The 24,129-nt window shown below is 41.2% G+C and overlaps 1 protein-coding gene across 7 annotated transcripts in view; it reads left to right on the forward strand.

The window, feature by feature from the left end:
- ANKS1A (ankyrin repeat and sterile alpha motif domain containing 1A) overlaps nt 1-24,129 on the forward strand; it is a 179,342-nt gene that overhangs the window by 3,339 nt on the left and 151,874 nt on the right. The gene's annotated exons all lie outside the window — the stretch shown is intronic.

Here is a 24,129-nt window from a genome sequence, read left to right on the forward strand (position 1 = left end):
CCTGTTAGAGATTCTCTGTCTCCCTCTCTCTCTGCCCCTCCCCCACTCATTCTCTCTTTCACTCTCTATCTCACTCTCACTCTCTCAAAAAGAAAAAGACTACTTGTTCTGTAGTCAGACTGCCTGAATTCATAGAGTACTGCCATCACCGACTGGCTGCTTGATTTTATTACAAATTACTCAACCACTTGGAGCCTCAATTTCTCCATCTGTAAAATGGGGATAATATTGTTTGCTTCATAGGTATCACCTTAGATAATGTGTGTAAGACACTCCCCACACTTTCTGGCACATTGTAAATGCTCACTATTCGCCATCCTCAGTTCAGCACATACAGTTTTGCCATGCTGCCCCTGGTATGTGCAAAGTACCAGGCTAGACATATTTTAAATGGTGTTCTTTCACACTTGGGTATGCGTTTTCCAGGTCATGGCAGATTAGAAGCTGTAAATAAGAGAGAACGTGCTTAGGTAGGCACATTAGTGCTATTCATTTACCTAGTGTTTACCCATTTTCTACTTTTGTGCCAGGCTGATTGCTACATGCCTTGCAAAGTTTATCTCAGACCTGGCACAGAATAGGTACTTTATCAAAATCAGTCCCTCTCCTGATCCATCGTCTGTTTCCTTACAGCGTTTATAGTAGTATGATATGTCTGTGTGACTGATTGACAAAATAAGAGACAGAAAAAGCGATTAAAATCTATCCTAGCTTTTCCCATCCTCAGTAATTTGAGACTATTAACATAGATGTGCATAGCCCTACACACTTGCATAGGCCCCAAGCATTGTTGTACTAGATCTTTGTGCCGTAATTTCTGTTTATGATGACACTTAGCCATCAAATAAGTTATATGCAATAGAGCATGTTAATGAAAGTAGGAAAAACATATTTTAGTTTTTTATCCAAAATGATTCAAATACAATTTTTGTTACTTAAAGTAGATTATTTAGAAAGCATAGTTCTCTGAAATGGCTAGTCCTAGAGTGGTTCCGGATGGCATGGATTTTACTTTACATAATAGTATCTCCTTTTCTGATTGTTGAACAAATGCATGCCTTCAGTTGGTAGCTTGGGACAGGCGCTGTGTTAAACTTCATTTTAACTCGTGGTATTTTTCAGCCCTGGACACACATTGTCATGGAACGGAGAGTTTGATATGTTGATGCTTTTAGTGAAACTGTTGATTTCCAGGAGAGCAAATTCTATTAGAGACCGTAAGATTTGGGTTAGAAGTGAATTCTATCAACTAAAGGGCAAAAAGGCCTGAAAAAAGAAAATGTTACAAGAAATCATCATATATTGACTTAAACTTTTATTGAGTTATGAGCTAAATACTGATGTATGTGAAAGGTGTAAAGTAAAACGTATTCCTGAGGGTTCAGAAGCACAGAGAAACTAAACCAAAGGCTAGGACTGAGGAGTAGATGTGTCATAGTTTAGGAACATTCTATATTTAATTTCTCAAGCATGAGAAGAGTGAGTAAGAACAGAAGAAGCCAAGGAGGCTTACTGGAGAAATCGAAAAATGTATAGACAGTAGCAATAAATGTAGCTATAAACTAGTTTTTATTCTACCATTTGAGGTGAGGAGGGAGACTATCCAGAAATCACCACGAGTTTCCCAAAAATATGAAAAAATTTTTTGAAGTAAGGAAGGAAGAATGAAAACTTTTGAAAAATGGACCCCACTTTGGGGACAATAGAAAGTTCTTCCAATGTCAGAAGACAATGACAACTTATTCATTGTCTTTAAGAAAGATTCCTAAATTTATGTAAGTAATTCACACTCAAAAGAAAAAAAGGTGTTTAACAAAACCATCGCATTAAAATGGTCCTTCATTCACTCCGCAGAATGGATGTGTAGCTTGTAAACTGTGATGACGTGACAGCTTTTCTCTCACTGCCTTCCTGCGGTGCCAGATTTCTTTTGAATATGCCTAATTTGAGCAAATGATTTTAACATCCTAAGAGGACAACAGCATTCTACGATGTTGATGTGAGGTCCTGAAGCAGGATCTCATGGACATGTGTGATCTAAGTTCTGGCTCTTTCCAAGAGAACGCAACAAAACAAACCAACAAAACACAACTATCCATTAGGATAACAGTTTTCTTGATATTACACTAAAGCTTTTCAATTCCTTAAAAATGATTTTTAAAGAACTTTTTTTTTTTTTTAAATGTTTATTTTTGAGAAAGTGCGAGAGACAGAGTGCAAGCGGTGGAGGAGCAGACGGAGGGAGACACAGAATCCGAAGCAGGCTCCAGGCTCTGAGCTGTCAGCACAGAGCCCGATGCGGGGCTCGAAGTCACGGACCGTGAGATCATGACCTGAGCCGAAGTCAGATGCTTAACCGACTGAGCCACCCAGGCGCTTCAAGAACTTTTTAATATACCTCTTTTAAGTATGATTTTATTGGGATAGCAGCCCTTTTATTTTGGAATTGCTATACATTTTCTTTAAAGCAGACTATGATTTTATGTGGTTATTTTGTGCCTAAAAATCTAGAGGGTTACTAATCTTAAACGAGTAGGGCGTGTAAGTGTAGAAAAAGATTTAGGGGCACCTGGGTGGCTCAGTTGGTTAAGCGTCTGACTTCAGCTCAAGTCATGATCTTGCGGTTTGTGGGTTCGAGCCCCGCATTAGGCTCTGTGTTGACAGCTCAGAGCCTGGAGCCTGCTTCGGATTCTGTATCTCCCTCTCTCTCTCTCTGCCCCTCCCCTGCTTGTGCTCTGTCTCTGTCTCTCAAAAATAAACAAACATTTTAAAAAAAGAAAATAAAAAGATAATTTTACATAAGTTTGAAAAGTCAGACATCTCCTCTCCCTTTTTCTGAATTCTCCAATTGAAGTTCAGTTTTTACTGTCTTAGTTACAAAAATTAGAGACTGGAAACAGTGAAACAGCCTTGTGGTCGGAAGAATTTGATTTGTAGCCAGTCAGCTTCAGCATGTTCACTTGTCCTGGGAGATTATGGTCCCAGTGAAAGTTGCATCCTTGGCCAGAAAAATCCCTTCTGAAGGTTTTTTTCCCCTTGGTTTGTTCACCCTCAACAGCTGTGAAATTTGGCTTGCAAAAGGAAGTCAAGGCTATTTCTACCCTAGTTTTCAGTAGGGAAAGTAAATTACTGGGTTTTATAGCCCAGAGACACCAAGGAAACCCCAAAAGTAGATAGTGGAGAGTTTGTTCTTGGAAATGTCAGGCTCTCCTGTGGGTAGGAACTTGGTCTCTTCTGGACAGCCCTCAGAAAATGTTCCCCACACTGATTTCCAAAAGATTACTGGGAGATTTTCTGTGGTATAGAAAATTATATTGTTACATTCGTAGAACATCTTCAAATAACTTTGGTGTGGTTACAGTTAATGGTAGTAATACTAGAAATTATATGTTATGGCTTCATATTTATCCTTTCTTAGTAATTTGTAGATCAAGTTTGTTTAGTTTACAAATCAAAAAAGAGTTTTTAAAACAAGTCAGTTGTCTCTGCTTTACTTGTGATGTTATTACTGCTATTAAAAATGGTGGAGATGATCCAGGAAGCAGAACTGCCCTGTGGATTACTTAACTGACGAGGCCTTAGCATGGCTGCCGAAGGTCAGACTCTGACCCAACTCTGCCTTGTGAGTTAGTCAAGTTACATAACCTCTCTGAGCATCTGTGTCTTCATGTGTATAATGGGCCTGGGATAGTATCTACTTCCTGAAGCAGCATCACGTGAGCTAAAATATGGAAGGCACGTAATGCCTGGTAAACCTTGGCTGCTGAAACCTTCTGATGGGAGCCCAGTGCTTGCCACCTTTGATAAACTGGAATGGTAATCTTGTTGTTAAGGACATATTTTATATTGATGCTGCTTTAAAAGTTATAATAATTGATAGCAGGAGCTCCCAACCTTTTCAAATGTGAGTCCCATTTTTAGAAGCCTAAACATGGTAATGGTGGCAGGGTACAGACTGATACAGGTCTACAGTGTTTTGTCTGAGACATTGGGGTTTAGTATCCAGAATTTGGGGGTTGTTGAAGAGTCCTAGTGAGCCCCTAGTGGAATCTGGGTCAACAGTCTGAAACATTGTATCCCTGCAGTGACATCTGTCAATATTCACACTAAAGGGGATAAATATGAAGTATGTTTAGGGCAGGTTTTGCACCTAAACAAGTTTGCCAGTAACTTTTAAAAATCTATTTTCAAGGATTTTTGGGTATCTGAATTATAAATAAGGGATTATGGACCTCTACATTTAGTATAGAAAAATTGCCAGACACATGAAAGCACAAAGAAGAAAATAAAATCATCTGTAATCCCACCACCTAAAAGAGTTAGCTGTTGCAATTTTCATGTATATTCTTTGGTCTTTTTTCTTTACAAAAAAAATTTATAATATAATATAATATAATATAATATAATATAATATAATATAATATAATATAATATATATATAATATGTAAATATATATAATAATTTTTTTTTACTAGAAATGACACTGTTCTGTACATACTTTGCCTCAAATTTTCACCTAATGTATTATAAACAACTTTCATTTTCTCTTCAACCTCATTTTAAATGAGTAAGTGGTATTCCATAGTGTGTATGAACTGTAATTATTGAATCCCTTCTTTGCCATTAGTTAGGAGTTTGTTTTTAGTTTTCTGCTGTTGGAACAGCATTGGCATATGTAATCTTGTAGACAAGATTGTGTGCACATTTGTGCTTATAACATTTTATGTACTGAGAACAGTAGATGTAGTTTGAGTATTCAACTGTGACGAGAGTTACATATGCAATTGTATTTGATGACTCTTATAATAAGAGTTACATCTTCTGGGTCCTTCTGATTGGGAAGTAATGTATTGATCTATGGCCGCTAATGCTACTTCTATTTAGAAAGTTACTTTTGTGCAGGCATAGGATTTTTAATGGTCAAGTTGGGACCTCTCAGGTCCTTCTTCAGAGGCTAATGTTTAGAAGAGGGCCATTAATAACACACAATGCATTGAGCAATATGCTTGAAGCAGAATGAGACAAAAGCCGTTTTCTTTTGTTGTTCTAGCTTTTATTTTGGGAAATTTCAAACATACAGAAATCAAGAGAATAAAATAATGACACCTCACATACCTTATGTACTCATAAAACAATTATCAGCTTATGGCCAATTTTGTTTCTTTTTATCACCCCACAACTAAATTATTATTGTTATTATTTTAAATTTTATTTGAGAGAGAGAGAAGGGAAGAGAGAGAATGCAAGCAGGGGAGAAGAGCAGAGGGGGGGAGAGAGAGAGAGAGAGGGAGAGGGAGGGAGGGAGGGTGGGAGGGAGAGAGAGAGAAAGAAACTCAAGCAGCTCCATCCCCAGCACAGAAAGCTTGACATGGGGCTTGATCTCACAACTGTGAGATCATGATCTGAGCTGAAATCAAGAGTCAGATGCTTAACTGCCACGCAGGCACCCACTCCCCCCGCTGCACCGAAATTATTTTGAAGAGAGGCCTATATATCATATTACTTAAGTACATATTTTTAAAAGATAAAGATTTCTTTAAAAAATATTCACAATACCGTTATCACATCTAAAAAAATGGCAATTCCTTAAAATCATCAAATGTTTAGTTAGGGTTCAAATTTTCCATATTGTCTAAAATATTCTGTATTTTCCAGTTGGTTTGTTCAAGTCTGTAAACACCTTGTATTCGTTTGCTATATCTTTTAGTCTCTTTAAATCTGTGGGTTTCATCTCTGTCATTTTTCTTTCCAGTGTATTTGAAAGAAAAGGGGCATTTGCCCCATTTCCCATAGTCCGGATTTTGCTGATTGCATCTCTGAGGTGTCATTTAACATGTTCATCTGTCCCCTGTATTGCCTATAAGCTGGAAATTGGATCTAGAGACTTGATCTGATTCAGGTTCAATTTTTTTGGCAGGATTTCTTCCTCGGGGTTTTGTGTGCTTCTTTCAGTTGAGTCTTTCTTTTTTCTTTTTCTAAATATTTATTTATTTTTTGGAGCACGCAAGTGGGGGAAGGGTAGAGAGGGGGAAGCGGGCTCTGTGCTGAAAAGCTGACATCAGCAATCCCAGTGTGGGGCTCAAGTTCAGGAAATGGGAGGTCATGACCTGAGCTAAAGTCAGATGCTCAGCTGACTGAGCCACCCAAGTGTCCTGAGTCTTTCTTTCTTGTGATGGTGGCAGCCATTGAAGATCACTGCCTAGACGATGACTTCATTAAGAGTTTGCAAAATGGTGATATTTCATTTCTATTTTACGTTCTTCACTTATTACCTGGAATACTTTTTAGAGAGAAACCTCCTGTTATCAACCACTTGGTTATCCTGGGATACAGTTTGTTCAGGAAAGATGAGTTGAATGCCTGATTCTTTTCTGTTCTTTACCAGTTTTCAGATCCATTTGGTTTCCTAGTAGTCTTCAGTGGTGTCTAATGAGTTTTTTTTTTTTTTTTTTGTAAATATCATTAGGAACTCATATATTTAAACATATTTATGCTTCAATAAAACCTCTTAAAAATGTGCTCTGAGATATTTAGACTAACAATTTTATTTTACTATGAAAAGCAGTTGAATTGGTTTATAATGAAGTGGTGGTGTGTGTGTTTGTGTATTTTACTTAGCTGATATTTCTACTCAGAGTCCCCCCCCCCCCCCCCGTTTCTGCTGGTTCATCTGACAATTTGCGAATCAAGTGTTCTAATCCTTGAGAGTATAGATTAGTTCAGCTAGCTTCCAATCTTTTTTCTCTTTTTAAGTTTCCTGCTGGCCATAGATGGCCCTATAGATGCCAAAAGACTTTAAAAGCATGCTTGAGGGACTTGAGTAACCAAATTCCTTAGGTAGTGCTTATGGAAGACCAACTTGAAATAGTGTTTTCCCACCAGCTTTATGGGCTGACTCTAGATAAGAATCTAGATCTGTTAAGCTGATTTGTTATTTAGATTATTCAGTCTTATTTGTTACTCTGAATATGTTTCACGGTGTTACTCTTTTTACATAAACATTGAAGAGTGAGTTGAATTGTCTTTTATTAAGTATACTAAGCACATTTCTCTCTGTACTTACTGTTGATTTCTAATTTAGTGCATTGGGAGTTCCCATTCACAGCTCTGATTTTGAGTTCCTGTTCTGACATCTGTGCATTTCTTTTCTTGGTTTGGAGCTATATACAAAATATACACAAAAGCATTTTTTTGTTGTTACATTTTATTCATTGTTTTTTTATGCTTGGAGTACAGGTGGGAGGTTTGGGTCTGGGTCCTTCTGCCTTGGCCCAGATTCCCCTGTTGACTAGCCATACAAATACTACATTATAGAGTCAATTTAAAAGTGATTAAAAACAGGGGCGCCTGGGTGGCTTAGTTGGTTAAGCATCCAACTCTTGATTTCAGCTCAGGTTATGATCTCACGATTTGTGGAATTGAGCCCCCACATTGGGCTCAGTGCTGGCAGTGTGGAGCCTGCTTGGGATTCTTACTCTCTCCCTCTGCCCCTCTCCCCTGCTCATTCTCTCTGTCTCAAAATAGATAAATACGTTTTTTTTAAGTGATAAAAGCAGCACATGGAACCACTTATTTTTTCTTTTTGATAGTTGTTGGGACAGTCAGGGCTCTACTTTAGAGAGATTTTGGCCTCTGTTAGGCAGTGAGAGCATCCAGCACCATTATACTGACGGATTTCACAGCACTTTTATGTGGGGCTCTCACCTTCTTTTAAGAGCATTTTCATTAGTTAAGATGAAAAAATAAAAGTAAAAGTAAGAGGGGGCACCTGGGTGGCTCAGTTGGTTAAGCGTCCAACTCTTGGTTTCGGCTCTGGTCGTGATGTCACGGTTCGTGGGTTTGAGCCCCACATGGGGCTGTCAGCGCAGAACCTGCTTGGTATTCTGTCTCCCTCTCTCTCTGCCCTTCCCCCGGCTCACTGTCTACCTCTCTCAAAAATAAATAAATATTAAAAAGAATACAAGTAAGAGAAATATACTGAACTTCTTTAGTCAGAATGGAAAATGTAGCTGAAAACACTGAAGCTTCATAGTGCCAAGCAGGTATCAACACCGTTGAGTTGGCTGGTGCATGATTCTTGCAAGACTGCGGCTGTAGCTCTGTCTCCACGTGGTGGGGTCTGTCCTTTGTCGTGACTACACCATGTGCTTATCCCCGCCAGTGATGACTAGCGGCAACGTGATGTATGGGCTGAGTCAGTCCTTTTACTGTGACTGGAAAAGCAGCTCCAAATGTGTATACCACTAATAATACCAGTAGTCAGCATTTATTAAGCATTCACTGATACTGGATAAGTAGCATTGATTTTTACATTTGGAAGGTACGATCGAGTGCTTGTCTTTACGAGGATTAAGTAAGAAAAAAAATTTTAGGTTTATTTATTTAGAGAGGGAGAGAGAGACAGGGAGGGAGGGAGAGATTGAGAGAGAGAGAGAGAGAGAGAGAGAGAGAGAGAGAGAGAGAGAGAATATCCCAAGCAGGCTTCATGCTATCAGCACAGAGCCTGATGTGGGGTGTGAGATCTCATGTTTGTGAGATCATGACCTCTGAGCCCAGATCAAGAGTCCGATGCTTAACCGATTGAGCCACCAAGGCGCCCCATGAAAATAAAATTTTTTCTTGTTCATCTTCTGTACATTTTGCAACTTTCAGCTTTGCTTATGTAGATCTCCTAATTACAACTGTTTTCAGTCATAGCAAAAGTTTAAAATCTCAGGGATTTTAATTTCTTTGAGGAACATTCTATTTTTCTTAAATTTTTTAATGTTTTCTTTTGAGAGAGAGGCAGAATGCGAGCAGGAAAGGGGAAGAGAGAGAGGGAGACGCAGATTCCAAAGCAGGCTCCAGGCTCCGAGCTGTCAGCACAGAGCCCAATATGGGGCTCAAATCCATGAACTGCGAGATTGCGATCTGAGCCCAAGACAGACACTTAACCAACTGAGCCACCCAGGTGCCCTGAGTAACATTCTGTTTTTAAAATTTGAAAAGTCTCTATTCTTACCTCTGAAAGGTAGAAAAAGTGGTACTGTTATTTAAGGTGTTAGCTATTACAGAGAACACAAGCTAATTTGGAGGTGGCACTTTATTTAACCTTAGAAAGATCGTTCTTCTTTTTTCTTTTTTAAAGATTTCTTGACTTTTATTTATTTAAAAATAGTTTTTTTACATTTATTTATTTTTGAGAGACAAAGAGAGACAGAGCACAAGTCGGGGAGGGGCAGAGAGAGAGGGAGACACAGAATCCGAAGCAGGCTCCAGGCTCTGAGCTGTCAGCACAGAGCCTGATGTGGAGCTTGAACAAACAAACCGTGAGTGAGATCATGACCCGAGCTGAACTTGGATGCTTAACCAACTGAGCCACCCAAGCGCCCCTATTTTATTTTACTTTTTAAAGTTTACTTATTTATTTTGAGAGAGAGGGAGAGAGAGAATCCCAAGCAGGCTGTCATTTACCATGAGATCATGACCTGAGCTGAAATCAAGTCAGAGTCAGATGCTTCACTGCCTGAGCCACCCAGGCGCCCCAGAAGGAAACTTCTTTAAAGGAATTTTCTGCCTATATCAGAACCCATTTTGTTTGAGTGAACCAACCTATTGACTTTGTTTTCCTTTCGCCTGAATAAGCAGTCATTGTGATTTTCTTTTGCTGTCTTTAAACACAATCCATTTCTCCAGTAATTTTTCCTTTTGAATTATAGTCAAGACCTTCTTAAAAGAAGTTCAATAACCAGGAAAGCTTGCAAAACAGATCAGTTCAGGGCTGTTTACTTGAATCACTTCAAGATTCTTAGGCTTTCTTGTGTTTGTTTTTAGATCTTTAGCTCTTGGCTGGGCCTGGAGAGGAGCCCCAGTCCTGGCTTTGTTTTTAACTATTGGTGCATTGTGTCCCACTCTTCCTCTGATCCAGCTTGATGAAGCCTGAGCATTGACACTTGTCCTGGTTGGGTCCAGCTACCTGATTCTTGCTTCTTCCGGTTGCCCCACGGCCGTGATAAAACTTGCAAAAGTCGGCCCTTATTGCTGTATCTGAGGTAGTTAACTCACAAGTTAATTCACAACAGCTCAGAGTTGTTGCCATAGTTGTAGGTGGGTATGTACACGTGTATTTGGAAGGGGGATAGTTTTACTTCTCGAGCACTTAATACTTTGTGTCAAGAACTTTACATCTGTATTTTCTCAGTTTACCTTTATAGTATGCCTAGTAGATATTATCGGCATTCCCATTTTACAGATGAAGAAGTCAAGGTTCAGGGACAGGTTCAAGTCCAGGGCCACACAGAGGGGTACAAAGCCAGGAGTCTCTCTGGCTCCCAAACTGTTGCTTATAAAGCACTGCATGTGACCGCTTGGAGAATTGTCTCTTTGAATGAGATTCAAACATCACTCGCTATATGCTTCGGTAATATTTTACCAAAAAAGAGGAATGAGGGATTTATTTATTTTAACGTAATAGTTGCTTTTATAACACCTACTTTGTGTCATACAGTGTTCTGAGCACTTTACAAATATGATCTCATGTTGTCCTCATGCTGTCCCTTTGGGGAAGGCACTAGCATTGTTGCCATTTTATCGATGAGGATACTGAAGCACAGAGAAGTAGTGTAGCTTTGCCCCAGGTGGTAAGCCAGGAAATGGTGCAGCTTGGTTTTGGTTTTGAACCCAGGCAGACTGGCTTCGGAGTCCTTGCTCTTAGTTTTTAGGCAACCGGGGATTCTTTTTTTGATTCAAGAATGTAACACAAAATCCCTTTGGAACACTTGACCTAAAGTAAAAGGCTTATTTTCAAAGAAATCATTGGCAGTTTCCCTGGAATATAGGAACATTACGTGAGGGGAATGTCTTTAAACTTATGCCAAATAATATATTAGTTTAGAGGGTATAGGGGAATGCCCTGCAGCTCGTGAAGAGGGAAAAGCCTCCCATATCGCTTCTTTCAAGCTTTTCTTCTAGAAAATTCCCATCTTCCTCTCAAGCAGGTTAATGCGTTTTCATGAATTTCATCTGTGAGAAAGTTCGGCATCCCTACTTCCCCAAGTTCAAGGTGATAAAGGTTTGTTTTGGACACATGACTGCCAGCTGTACCACCAAGGCCAAAGTGTGTGCAAGGGAAGTAAGTCTAAACAGTTGGTAAGAAACCAGAGACCTGTGTATTTGAAGTGATTTCTAATTTCTTGCTACCCACTCTGCTTTTTTTACAGTTCTCTCCCCTCCCCCTCCCTCATTAGTGGTTTATGTCCAAATTTTAGACCTCAAATAATAATTAGTTTGTCCATAAAATGATTTCCAGAGAATATTGTCCGGCCGGTTCAAATGAGTGTTGATACTAATTTGAAGCCTGGGATTTAGGGACAGGGGGTGTTACTTTCCATAATCCTCGGCGCTTTAATCTTCACAATCCTGTGGTATAGGTATTAGTGTCCATTTCACCGATGAGATTTGGAGAGGTTAAGTGCCTTGCCCAGGACTGAGGTTTTGCATTTGGGCCTTTAGAGTCTGTTTTGTGTGGAGATCATGGCTACCAGGAAGAAAGCTGTTGAGTCCCCAGGTTGTGGAAGTGGAAGGAGAATATAGTATTCTAGTTAAGCAGTTCTGAAAACACCTATGGGTCCTATATGCTTAGCAGTAATAGAAGAGCTCTATTACTTTTTACCTACAAATGCAAATACCTCAGATATTGAAATTGGCAGAGATTCCGGAATTGCTCCTTTTTAATCTATTGCTGCCTCCATAATTGTATGTTTAAGACCTAGCTGGAGAATAGTTTTCTCATTAGTCACTTGTCAGCAGCCCTTTTACCATCTTTAGCCGGCCCAGGGCAGGCTTTCAAAAAGATTTCTAAGTAAATGATCCAGGACTTGGTGCTTCATTTTAAAGTTTAACTGCTTTTTGTTTTTCCAGAGAGCGTGTATAAGAAATCAGGATCCAGTACTCTGACTCACTTTGCTTTGTCAAACTGATAGAGCTGTCTTTTTCTTAATGTCTTTTCTTTACCCATGATGATGTGTTATGTTAGATGCATTGTCCTCAATTTCCATCACTTCTGCGTACCTCTTTTTAATATTTACTCTTTTGCCAACTATATCATTCATTTACAGAGCAGCCCAGGTAAACTTTAGCTCCTGCTCATTCAGTTGGCGGATATTTATGAAGACCTAATTCTTTTGAGTGAGTTTTCATAATCATTTAAAAATACCTATTGGGGGTGCATGGGGGTTCAGTCAGTTAAGCATCTGACTCTTGATTTTGGCTCAAGTTGTGATTCTCTCTCCCCCTCTCTCTGCCCTTCCCTGCTCATTCTCTCTTTCTCTCTCTCTCAAAATAAATAAATAAACATTAAAAAAAGTACCTATGTTTGCTGATAGCAGTGCATATGTAATTGTAAGTTGTGTGTAAGCTGCTGGTACTAACAAAATGATCCAATAGCAGCTAAACCCAAGATTTACTTTGTGTGTCAGGGGCAGAGGGGTGAGGTCCCATTGTAATCTGTGAAATTGATTGCTTAGAACTTACGTGTTTTTTTATCTTGATACTGATGGCTTTCCAACTGGCTTATTGTGGGCTTTGGTTGTCATTCCAGTAAAACGATTTTCCCATGAACCACTTCTTTAAAAGTCAGATCACCAGGTAGAGATACGTTTTTGGTTTGGTTTTTTTTTGGTGAGTTGAATCCACTGTGAGTTCAGACCACAAGTCTGGGTCTCTGAAAAAATGGGAATGTTACCTAAAAACCCAATGGCCACTGTTTTACTTGTTTACACACACACATTTTTTTGAATGCTTCCTGTTGCTCAAGGTGTCATCTGATTTTCTTTTGGTGATGAAATAATGAGGTCATTGGAATCATAGGATGACTCTGGCTGGCAACAGTTTTCCTCATTACCAGGTATGGGAGACTCGTGAGCCTTTGACACCTATAGGCTTTAACCTACTGCTTTTTGCCATAGTTTTGATCGTGGTTCACATTTGTTTTAATCTCTCGATGTCCACTTAGTATTTACTCTTAGAAGTTAGGATTGGTCTTTGGGTTCATGTGGCCATCTGGGTTTGAGTGGAACAAAAACTAAGTCTTGTTGCTCCTTCCTTCATGGGTTTTGATTTTAGCCTTGTATGTGTTGTTGTAGGTTCTTGGACAAAATCTGTAAATTAAGTTTTAAGTTCTTCTTGTCCATAGAGTTTTAGCTTGCTCTAGGTCTGTCTTGATCCTTGGGATCTGGAAAACACACAGGTCTCTTAGTTTTATCTAGTGTCTCCATGTGTGAACTCTGAAGGGAAGAGGACATAGGTTAGACAGAAAATTCAATCCACAGGAAACATTGTCTCCAGGAACCTTCCTCCTTCTAAGTGCACACTGCCTCTGGGAAAGGGCATGGGAGAGCAGTCCCTCGGGGCCTTGTGCCTAGTACCAGCTCAGCCACGCTCTAGCTGAATGATCTTGGGAGTGTTTCTTACTTCACTTGCACCTCAGTTCCTCCATCCATAAAACAAGGCAATGTTTTTAGCATTCTTGCCAGGTGTCCTGAGGAAGGTGCATGAGAACATCTCAAAGCAGTTGCACAACCAGACTGTGGCTTACTGTCTTCTCACTGTGCACCAGAACTGGGCCAGGCCTTTTGTATACCTTGTGCAGAGGGTAGGTCAGGAGAGGAGGAGAGGAGGAGAGGTCTGTCCTCTCATCTCTGTGAGTGTGTAAGTGGGCCATTGCTCCTTCTGCCCTTGAAGCTTTCCTAAACAAACACTGACTAGTGTTGGATAGTTGTATGGTATGCGTACTGCTGTAGGAGATAGTTAGGCATACAAAATTTGTCTGTTCCCTTAAGAAATCAGCTTGATTAGAGCAATGACAGAATGACCCCATCAATTCCTCAGAGAAATGTTTGGTTCCAGGACTGGGGCAGAGAAAACAAAAAAGACAGGGGCACATCAAAAGAACATAGAAACCAACCTGAAAGAGCTCCTGAAAGCCAAAGTTGGAACGATTTGAACAACAACATGAATAACAATAGTATTGGATTATTAACCAAAGAATGAAATAAATATCCATGAGTTAATGATATAAATGATTTGATAAATAGATGGGGGTGAAGATATAGCTCGTCCTTCTAGAAGAATTCTAATTAATAAATGTAGAAGGAATGAGGGCAATAGAAAATCACCTTTAGCAAACCACAGTAATAGTCACTGCAGGCAAGATTTCCAGTGGAGGCTAAAATTAGTGGGTGAAAGTTTAAGGAGAAACAGAACATTCATATGGCCTCCAAGCATCTTCCCTGAAATATTTATTGATTACTGGTGTGCTTTCAACCCATGCCCACATATTCTTCGAAGCTCTCCTCTCCAGGAGATGAGGTTTCATTCCCCTCTTCTTGAGTGTGGGCTGGACTTAGAGACTGGCTTCCAAATCGTAGAGTATGGAAAAGGAAAAAACAGTAATTTTGTGGTGGAAGAACCTGGCAGACAACACCTTAACCAAGTGGTCAAGGTTGATAATTGCCTGTGGTACGCCATGTTGATAGCACTTACCCCTGATAGGGATGTGGTGAGAAGGATACTTGGCCTCTCTTGTTCTTCCTTGAAATCTGTCACCACAGTATAATCATGAGAAAACAGATAACCTCAAGTTGAAGGACATCCTACAAGATATGTGAGTTGTACTCTTTAAAAATGACAGGGTCATGAAAGACAAGGGAAAGATTGAGGAACTGTTACAGACTGGAGACTAAGGAACTGTACAGACTGACTACTAAGTGTAAAGTGCGATCTTGGAACAGAAAGGGGGCAGGAGTGTAAAACTGGGGAAATCTGAATAAAGTCTGCAGTTTAGTTTAATAGTCTTTTTTTTTTTTTTTTTTACATTTCTTTATTGTTGATAGAGAGACACAGAGCACAAATGGGGGAGGGGCAGAGAGAGAAGGAGACACAGAATCCGAAGCAGGCTCCAGGCTCCGAGCCGTCAGCACAGAGCCCGACGCAGGGCTCGAACTCACAAACCGCGAGATCATGACCTGAGCTGAAGTCAGACGCTTAACTGACTGAGCCACTCAGGCGCCCCTAGTTTAATAGTCTTAAGTCCAGTGTTCATGTCTTAAGTTTTGGTCAGTGTACCATGGTTATTTATATAAGATGTTGACATAAGGGGAAACTGGGTGAAAGGTCTACAGGAACTCTGTAAGTCTTCTGTAAGCCTAAACTTATTTCAAAATAAAAAACAAAGACCATATCAGATAGTGGCTCTGGAGTCATGTTGTCTGGGTTCACATCTGGCTTTTGCCACCTACCAGTTGAGAGGTAATAAATGACTTTATTAATTTTTTTTTGCCTCTGGCGCCTCATGTATAGTAATAATTCCTCTTCCTTTGGTACTCAGCATATAGCACTGGATGTAAATAGTCTGTGCTAAACGAGTTTGGAGGAGGAGATGATGGTACCAGGGGAAAAGGGTGGTCTAGAGATCCCTCCTCCCACTGCAGATACTCCTGGGAGGTGGGACTTGAGCCCTGCCCTAGAAGAAAGCCTAACACTTAGATAGCTGGTGGGAGACTGGTGTGGCGGAAGAGAACAGCTGGAAGCAAGGGTAGAGAAGCTGCATTGAGAAAGATCCCTGTTTGGGGGCACCTGGGTGGCTCAGTCGGTTAAGTGCCCAACTTCGGCTCAGGTCATGATCTCACACAGTTTGTGAGTTCAAACTGCATCAGGCTCTGCATTGACAACTTGGAGCCTAGAGGCTGCTTTGGATTCTGTGTCTCCCACTCTTTCTGCCACCCCCCCCCCCCCCGACTTGTGCTCTTGTGCTTCTTCTCTCTCTCTCTCAAAAATAAGCGTTAAAAAATTTTTTTTTAAAAAAAGAGAAAGAGCTGTTTGAACAGTGAGTAAACTGTTCTGGGGGAGTGGAGACTACCTGTGGAACCAGTGAGGGAGAGGCTGGTAGGGTGGGTGGATGCTGGCTTGATGAAGTTTAGACTTAGGCTGGAGGCCTGAGAGAGGTGAGAAGGGGGAGGGGGAAGGAAGGATTGGGGGAAGGAATGGGGGAGAGAGTTGGGGAGGAAAAGAAGGGAAGGGGGGGAAGGAAGAAGGGAAGGAGAGAGAGAGGGAGGGAGAGAAAGAGATTGCTTTGAAAATTATTTCAGTCCCAACAGGATTGTGGTTGTACTTTGAGTATTTGTTGATTGAGAAAATATGTTATGACAGAATGACTGTGAAGGTAGTAAGTAATACTCTGCAATAACTGTGTCTTATTAAATGTGGTAGCTTCTCTGTACTTTTGGGACATTGTTATATGTGCGGGTGAGACATTTATTCTGCCTACTGTCAATGCCTACTGACCTTTTATAATAACACTTTGGCCCAGGGCTAAGAATCACTGCTGTCAGTAACCAGGAGTCTTCAATGTGCAAGCATCCTTTGACTTCAGAGCCTTGTGTTTGGGGCGGTCTTCCATAACAGGGGAAGTATGTTTCTTTTATTAGTTAAAAAAAAAAAAACCTCTTGATATAATTTATATACAGTGAGTACATGGACATTAAGTGTACACAATGATATCTTTTTACCAATGTATACATCTATGCAGCTATCACCTAGATCAAGATGTAGAACATTTCCAAGTCTCCAGAAATGGTCACCTCTCAGCCAAAAATGCTCCTCCTTGGGGAAACCACTATTTTGACCTCAATCACCATGGGTTTTTGCCTGGGAATGTGTTTCTTTTTCTCCCCCATACACCCAAGTCCATGCAGTACAGTGAGGTGGGAGCAGGGATGGGTCTGTATGTGCCAAATTCTACACTAGACAGATTTCCAGGCTTAAATACATTCTCCCGTAAAACCACAGACCTAGGCTTTGTGTTACTTACCTAAATTCAACCCCATATCTCACTGGCTGCAGAGTCAGTGCTTTTTCCATGACACCATGCTCTGTGCCTTCAACTGACATTTACCATAGCAATTATCATCATCATTAAAGTCATCTTCGAAGTTTCTTTTTTTTTTTCTTTCAGTAGTTTCTGTGGTAGTCAAAGAGCAGCAGTTAACACACCCAGTCTTCCTTCTATGCTTTTTTTTTGGGGGGGGTAAATCTCTTGGGGGTGTTGTGCTAATTTGAAACCAAAGGACAATGGCAGTGTCTTCATTTAATGAGTGCCAGACCATGTGCCTAGCCAGTGCAGTTAGAAAAGAAATCTCGATTGCAGCCTTTAATCTTCTGGGGGACACAGAGGATAGTGTGATGAGTGCTGTGAAGCAGAGGGATGCTGGGGGAATCACATAGGAATGAAAGGACAGGGATGGGGGTGGAGGTAGCTCTATGTGCCTTCTAGAAGAAGTGAAGTCTGAGTGGAATATTAGAGCTAAAAGTTGTACAGGCAAAGAAGGGGGTAAGTGAGGGCTCTTCTGGGCTGGAGAAGAGAGTACTGTGTGTATGCTGGGAGTAGATAGATGGAAAGAATGGCACATGCCGGTAACTGCAGGTAAGAAGGAGGGAGGTGGGGTGCTGTGGGGTGGGGAGAGATTATCTGAGATAGCAGGCACAGGTGAGCCCATTATGCTCCTGTTAAGGAGTTGGATTTGCACTGAAGGTAATGATGGATTTGCAATTTTGGAAGATCGCTTCAGGTTTTTGGGAAATGGAAAGGTGGGGGGGGGGGGTGTGAAATTGACTAGGAGTGCAAAATGATCCAGTCCAGTTAACAGTGGGTAGGGAGAGGAGGCCAAATTGGAGAGCTACTTAGGAGGTCAATGAACAGGAGTTGGTAGTTGTTAATTAGCAGTTGAGAGGTTGATGACTTAAATAGGATGTTACAATGTAAAATGAGAGTGGATTTTTGTAGAACTAGAGTTTTGTAAGTCATAACTGAAGTGAAATACTTTCCCCCCTCTTCAGCACAAGGACAGTGGTTACTTTAGAACAGCCCCATTACTTATTTTGGGTCACAGAAGTTTGTAGATGGAGACCTATAGTTGTGTAACTTTTTAAAAAGCACGCCGATAAATGAGTCTTTTGGTTTGTTTTAATCTTCCTTTGAATATTGTGATGAAAGGTAAGTCTCCCAAGTGGGTATTTCCAGAGAAGACCCACAAACCCCTGAACCCATGAACTAGAGGGGAACTGGTGATGTGGAAAGAAGAAAAGGCAGACGTTAACTCCTTTCAGGATTTGCAGTTATTTATTTACTGAGACATGTACTTTATTTACAAACCAGTGCTTCTTGCGAAATGGTATATAAATTTGATTCTAAGGGTTTTATAAAGTTTAAAGCTAACCATCTTTGCTTTGGCCTGTGGTCTGCTAAAATAAGCCCTCTGTGTGCACAGGATAGCAGTGAGGGGGATCCTTAAACCCACAGGGCTATTATCTAGGCGCCCAGGACTTCCTCACTCCATCCTTGGCCTTAGCTATGAGAATGTGTCCTTTTGAAGCTCAAGGACTAAGTGCATAGGACTGAAAACTTCTAGAGAAGGCAACACAAGCTGCTTGGGCTTTGTGATTGGCAGCCTCTGGAGTCCCAACCCTGAGTGGTCATTAAGAAACCCAAACCACACCCTGTATGCCTAGAGGAAGCTTTTCTCTGCAGTCAGCCAAAATTCAGCCATCTGCCTGCCCCAACTCCCAAATTTCCTGTTATTATAAATCCTTGACAGTTTAGAGTGAAGGGTGGTGGTGTGTGGGGCAGAGAATCCTTATTCAGATGAACAGAAGAGAAATGGCAGTTTGGCTTCAGAGGCCTACATGATAAAACTGCAAGATACATTTCTTGCCTCCGGAATCTCTGAGTAGTGTTCTGGGCCACTACAAATCTCTAAAATTTCAGTTTTCAGGATGTGCCTGGGGACTGTTAATGCTTTTACAACAACACAAGTTCTTATTCACCCAGGGACGTTCCTTTCAGCTGCACGTTGTGAGTTAGCAAGCATGCTAGGTGTGAAACAATTTGTGGGTGACTTCAGTGCAGTGTTGTGACAAAATCTAACAATCATATGCTAATCTGACACTGTTAATGATATGCATGATCATTATTGTGCTACCTGGTAATTAGCTCACATAAGTGACTAATAGTATTAAGTTTTACATGGCCAAATCAAATTTTCACAGTTTCTTGTTTATTAATTTGTTGGCTCTTCAGCATCTATAATTAGCATCAATGTCAGCATTTTGCATTGATTCCTTATATATCTGATCCTCATCACTGTGATGCCCTGGTTCCCCTGTTTTGAAACACACAAGTCTGGGTTCTCTTCCATAGAGCCCTTGGAGGGATAGGGTGGCCCTCACCCCCATTCTGTCTCACCCAACCGCAACCTCAAAGTAGCTCCTATGGCTTCTCCCTGATCTCAGGTATTTTGGAAGTCTGGGGTCTTCAGGGAGTTGAAACTCCAGACCTTGGGACTGAGTGGCCTGCCCAGGAGTAGGAGAGCACACTGTTGGGGAGAGAGACCCCTTCACATCTGAGAGGAGTTGACAACACATTTTATTAAAGAGTAGCGATTGAAATAAGCGACAATTTCTTGCTTAGCAGATAGTAAGGATTTAATAGACTTTTATTCATAGAACTATCTTATTCTACTGCCAAGTTGATTTTAGGTTAGAAGAGTGCACTTGTAAGAATACTTTAATATCTTGGTTAGAGGTTCACTGAAAAGAGAATGATACATTTTATATGGATTGAGAAACAGAATTAGTCTTGAGTGACGTTTTTGACCTGCCCTCGTATGTGTGCATGCCGTGGTGGGTGGTTCAGTTTTTGGTGGTGAGATGCAGAGCCTTTTATTGTGGTCCTGCTGGCTGAGTGTGTATTGCCTATATTGTGGTTAACCTGACCCACCATTTGGTTCCCTAAGGTTAGGTTTCCTTTCTTGTACTTGATGAATGCTGTCTGCCTCTATAGGAGTGAACTTTGTTCTTCCTTCAAACATTCTACTGAGTTGCTGCTCTGTGGCCGGTTCTGTGCTAGGAGCCAGGTACAGAAAGATGATCAAATATCTCTATTTTAAACAATATCTTTTGCATTTACCTGTGTAATCTTATTTGGCCTCACTACCCTGTAAAATGCATAGAGAGTTCTCATGTACCCACAATACAGATATGTAATCACAGAGTGATGAACCAACTTGTTCAAGGTTACATATCATAATAGTAGCTGAGCTGAAGCCTCAGTCTCTTGACCTCCAACTATTCACTAGGTAGGAAAGACTAAATAAAACAGTCTTTGGATCTAAAACCCAACAATCAAGAAGGATAGCATCTTCCTAAAGAAGTTTATGCTGACCTTTTAAAAATTCATACAAATGATTTTGAGACTGGGGGCGCCTGGGTGGTGCAGTCGGTTAAGCGTCCGACTTCAGCCAGGTCACGATCTCGCGGTCCGGGAGTTCGAGCCCCGCGTCGGGCTCTGGGCTGATGGCTCGGAGCCTGGAGCCTGTTTCCGATTCTGTGTCTCCCTCTCTCTCTGCCCCTCCCCCATTCATGCTCTGTCTCTCTCTGTCCCAAAAATAAATAAACGTTGAAAAAAAAAATTTTTTTTCAAATGATTTTGAGACTGTATTTTTGAAAATTTGATAATTAAAACCATTCAGAATTTAAACAGTCAATTTTAAGGACTCATAGTTTGCTCAACAAAAACATTCATAAGTTAGTAAATCACCCTCATGAACCTAGAATGATTTAGTCATCACCTTTTGATTTATATGGTGCTTTCAGGAAGATACTGTTCAATGTATTTAAAAAAATTTTTTTAAACGTTTATTCATTTTTGAGAGAGAGCATGAGCATGAGCGGGGGAGGGGCACAGAGAGAAAGGGAGACACAGAGTCCAAAGCAGGCCCTAGGCTCTGAGCTGTCAGCACAGAGCCGGATCATGACCTGAGCGAAAGTCGGATGCTTAACCGACCGAGCCACCCAGGCACCCCTTTTCAATGTAGTTTTTAAATTGGCTTGGGAGGTAGTAAGATTTTTCTTTCTCTCTCTTTTTTTTTTATTTAATTTTTTTAAGTTTATTTATTTATTTCGAGAGAGACAGAAAGTGGGAGAGGGGCAGAGAGAGAGAGAGAGAGAGAGAGAGAGAGAGAGAGAGAGAGAATCCCACACAGCCTCCACACTGTCAACGTGGAGCACGATGCGGGGCTCAACCCATGAAACGTGAGTCATGACCTGAGCTGAAACCAAGAGTTGCCTGCTCAACCAACTGAGCCACCCAGGCACCCCTAGATTTTTCTTAAGATTGGGGAGGAAACAGTTTTGAAAATTCTGTTAGCCAATATTGAGTTGGCCAGGATGAGAAAAGCAGAGTTAAGGTAATGTGCTGACCCATTTTCTCGTGCAGCTAGAAATCCTCCAGGGCCGAATAGCCATTTTAGGTTTATTTTGTGAAAAAGGCCTTTGGGCTTCTTGTGTTATTGACCGTTTTCAATGTTTGCAGAACTTAAGAAGGAAAATTTCCCCACAAGTGAAGTGAGAAGAGTATTATGACATTGTATTGTGGACTCTAATAAAACAGAGTTTATTGAACATAGGCCTGTCCAAAGTATCTGAGTATGGCAACAGGATGTGTTGTGAATCATTTCTCCTTGGTGGTCTTACTGAGGGCTTCTGACAGCAGCAGTCAGAGGGCCGAGGTGACCTGGAGTGGTTAGAGGGTGGGACCTTGAGGCCTTGCTGAACTGAGGTGGTTAGTTGTAAGATCTTGGCAAATTGCTTAATGTATCTCATTTTTCAGCCATAAAACGAGACGATATTTTACTCTACAAGGGAATTTGGGGGTATCATGTATCTAGAGGGTCCATCTGTTTCTAGCTCTTTACATACATTGATTTCTGGGATCATTTGAAGTCTGCCCATCAGAATATACATTCCGTCAAGGCCAAGGCCATATCTGTCTGTTTTGCTCATGTGTCCCCCTGCCCCTGTGGCAGTGCCTAGGGCTTAGTAGATACTCAGATACTTGGTGAGTGAACAAGTCCCCACAGTTAGTCCTGTAGAAGCTGGAGGAAAAAATGTAGACGTGCTGTCCATAAGCCTAGATCTGTGTTTGTTAACATCTTGGAGCTTCAGGTCTAACAGGTTTTGTTTTGTCTGTGTGTTTTTCATGGTTTTTTTCATTTTATCAATGAGGTACAGTTTGGAGTTTTGTATTTCCAAGATTTCCTTCCAGAGGGTTTTCTTCTTCTACTTCAGCTTGACTGATGAAAATGTAATAATGAAGTGAAAGAAAAGGCTGGCTGTGGTTTGGCTTTGAGGTGAGCTGGCATCTTCTCGAAGCCCTGATCCCTGAGTCACTCTGTGTTGTCTGGGGTCCACTCTTGGCTTACGGCAGAGCTGGCTCTCTCTGTTCCTGTCTTTTCCGAGAAAGTATTTGGTTCTAGAACCGAGCTGTTATCCTTCTTATAGCCCGTTAAAAGCCTCTGGGGAATTTGGGGGTAAAGGGGCTTGTTGACATATTAAGGAAAATGTGGACGTGAAGATTTATGAAAGGGAGAGACCAAAGTCTTAACCACAGTATACTCTTCCCCAAATATCGCTGAGTTGGAGTTAAAATGTTAATTAATATGAAAATGAAATTACTTTGGATTGAGGCTGCTGCTTCCTCTGTGTTCTCAATGGAGCCTGCCGTGGGAGAATAATTAGACAAAATGCTCTCTATAAAGCCTCTATTTTAAGAAGAGTGATTCAGAGAGGAGCCCAGGTCCAAGAAATGTTCATCAACAAACAAAAACTGAATTGCCAGGTTTGCCAGATGTCTCATTTTAAAGAAATTTTTCCTCATTTGGTCTCTGGTAAAAGCCTTCCCTTTGCCTCTGAAATACGCTCTGCCCCTGTGTGACTTAAAAAGTTTCAGAATGTTCCAAATGCCGTCTCTGCAGGGCTTGTAATTCTGTGGGGTTCCGCTGGGAATTGCCTTGCATAAAAACAAGGGCAAAAAATACCTCGTTATTGGTCTACAGAGTTGTGGGAGATTTTCTTAAATTTTTTAGTATATTCTGTCTTGGGTGTTTCACGCATCATTTATTAAACACCTGCTGTGAACAGACACTGCTCTTTGTTCTTTAAGGCAGCAAGCACCAGCGTCACTGCTGCCTGCAACGTGGTTGTCCCTCATTCCACGTGTACCCTGCAGCCCTCCTGCCCAGCATGGAGTAAGTGATAGAGTAGAAGGGCTGTAGTTAAAGCCATTTTACAGTTAGAGACACAGGTCCTTCTAATGGGCATCTCTTTTTTTTGGGGGGGGGGGAGGGCGGGCAACATATTCCTTCATTTGATTGACAATTAAAGCTTTCCTTGCAGGCCCTCTCGGTGTCCTGTGTGTGTTGGCAGAGGAAGAGCAAGGGGGAGAAGGAAGTGGGGTTTAAGGAGCTAACCCAGCAGCCTGTCCCTGCTTTGCCCCAGTCATGGCCGACAGGGCCACCGATGGAGAAACGGGAGTGCCCTTGGCTGAGTGGAGAAGCTTTTCCTGTGCGGCTTGCAGAAAGGCAGCTTTCACACTTTTGCGATGTTTTCTTTTGCACCCTTTCATTTGTGTGACCTCTTTGCTTTGCATCCAGCCAAGCTCCCCTGGCCCCCAAATGTTCCACATTACCTATCAGAGTCCCTCCAATGACTGTGTAGCTAGGTCGACTTGGTGTTAGAAAATCAGAATTTGCATTAGAGTGCAGATGAGGGGCGCAGGGGTAGCCTAGTTGGTTAAGCTTCCAACTTTTGGTCCAGTCTCTGTTGTTGTTGTTGTTGTTGTTGTTGTTGTTTTCAATATATGAAGTTTATTGTCAAACTGGTTTCCATACAACACCCAGTGCTTATCCCAAAAGGTGCCCTCCTCAATACCCATCACCCACCCTCCCCTCCCTCCCACCCCCCATCATGGTGCAGTCTCTTTAATGTGTCTTTGAGGCTTTTGCAATCTGGCTTCTTTCTCTTTCTTCATCACTCGCCACTGTTAGCTTTGCACTGGATTCTTCAGCATTACTTAATTGAACAAATACTGAATACCCATTTGCAGTTCCCTTGAACCTGGGCCCTGTGCTGACTTGCATCTAGAGCTGCATAGACGCCTCTGTCTGCAAAACTCTCATGCTCTGATTTTTGATGGCTTCTGGTCTCACCTTAGAGAAAGCAGTAGGCGTGGTGGTTAAGTATCTAGACCTTGCAATCGG

Source organism: Felis catus, chromosome B2 (assembly GCF_018350175.1).
Source record: "Felis catus isolate Fca126 chromosome B2, F.catus_Fca126_mat1.0, whole genome shotgun sequence".
Lineage (NCBI taxonomy): Eukaryota > Metazoa > Chordata > Mammalia > Carnivora > Felidae > Felis > Felis catus.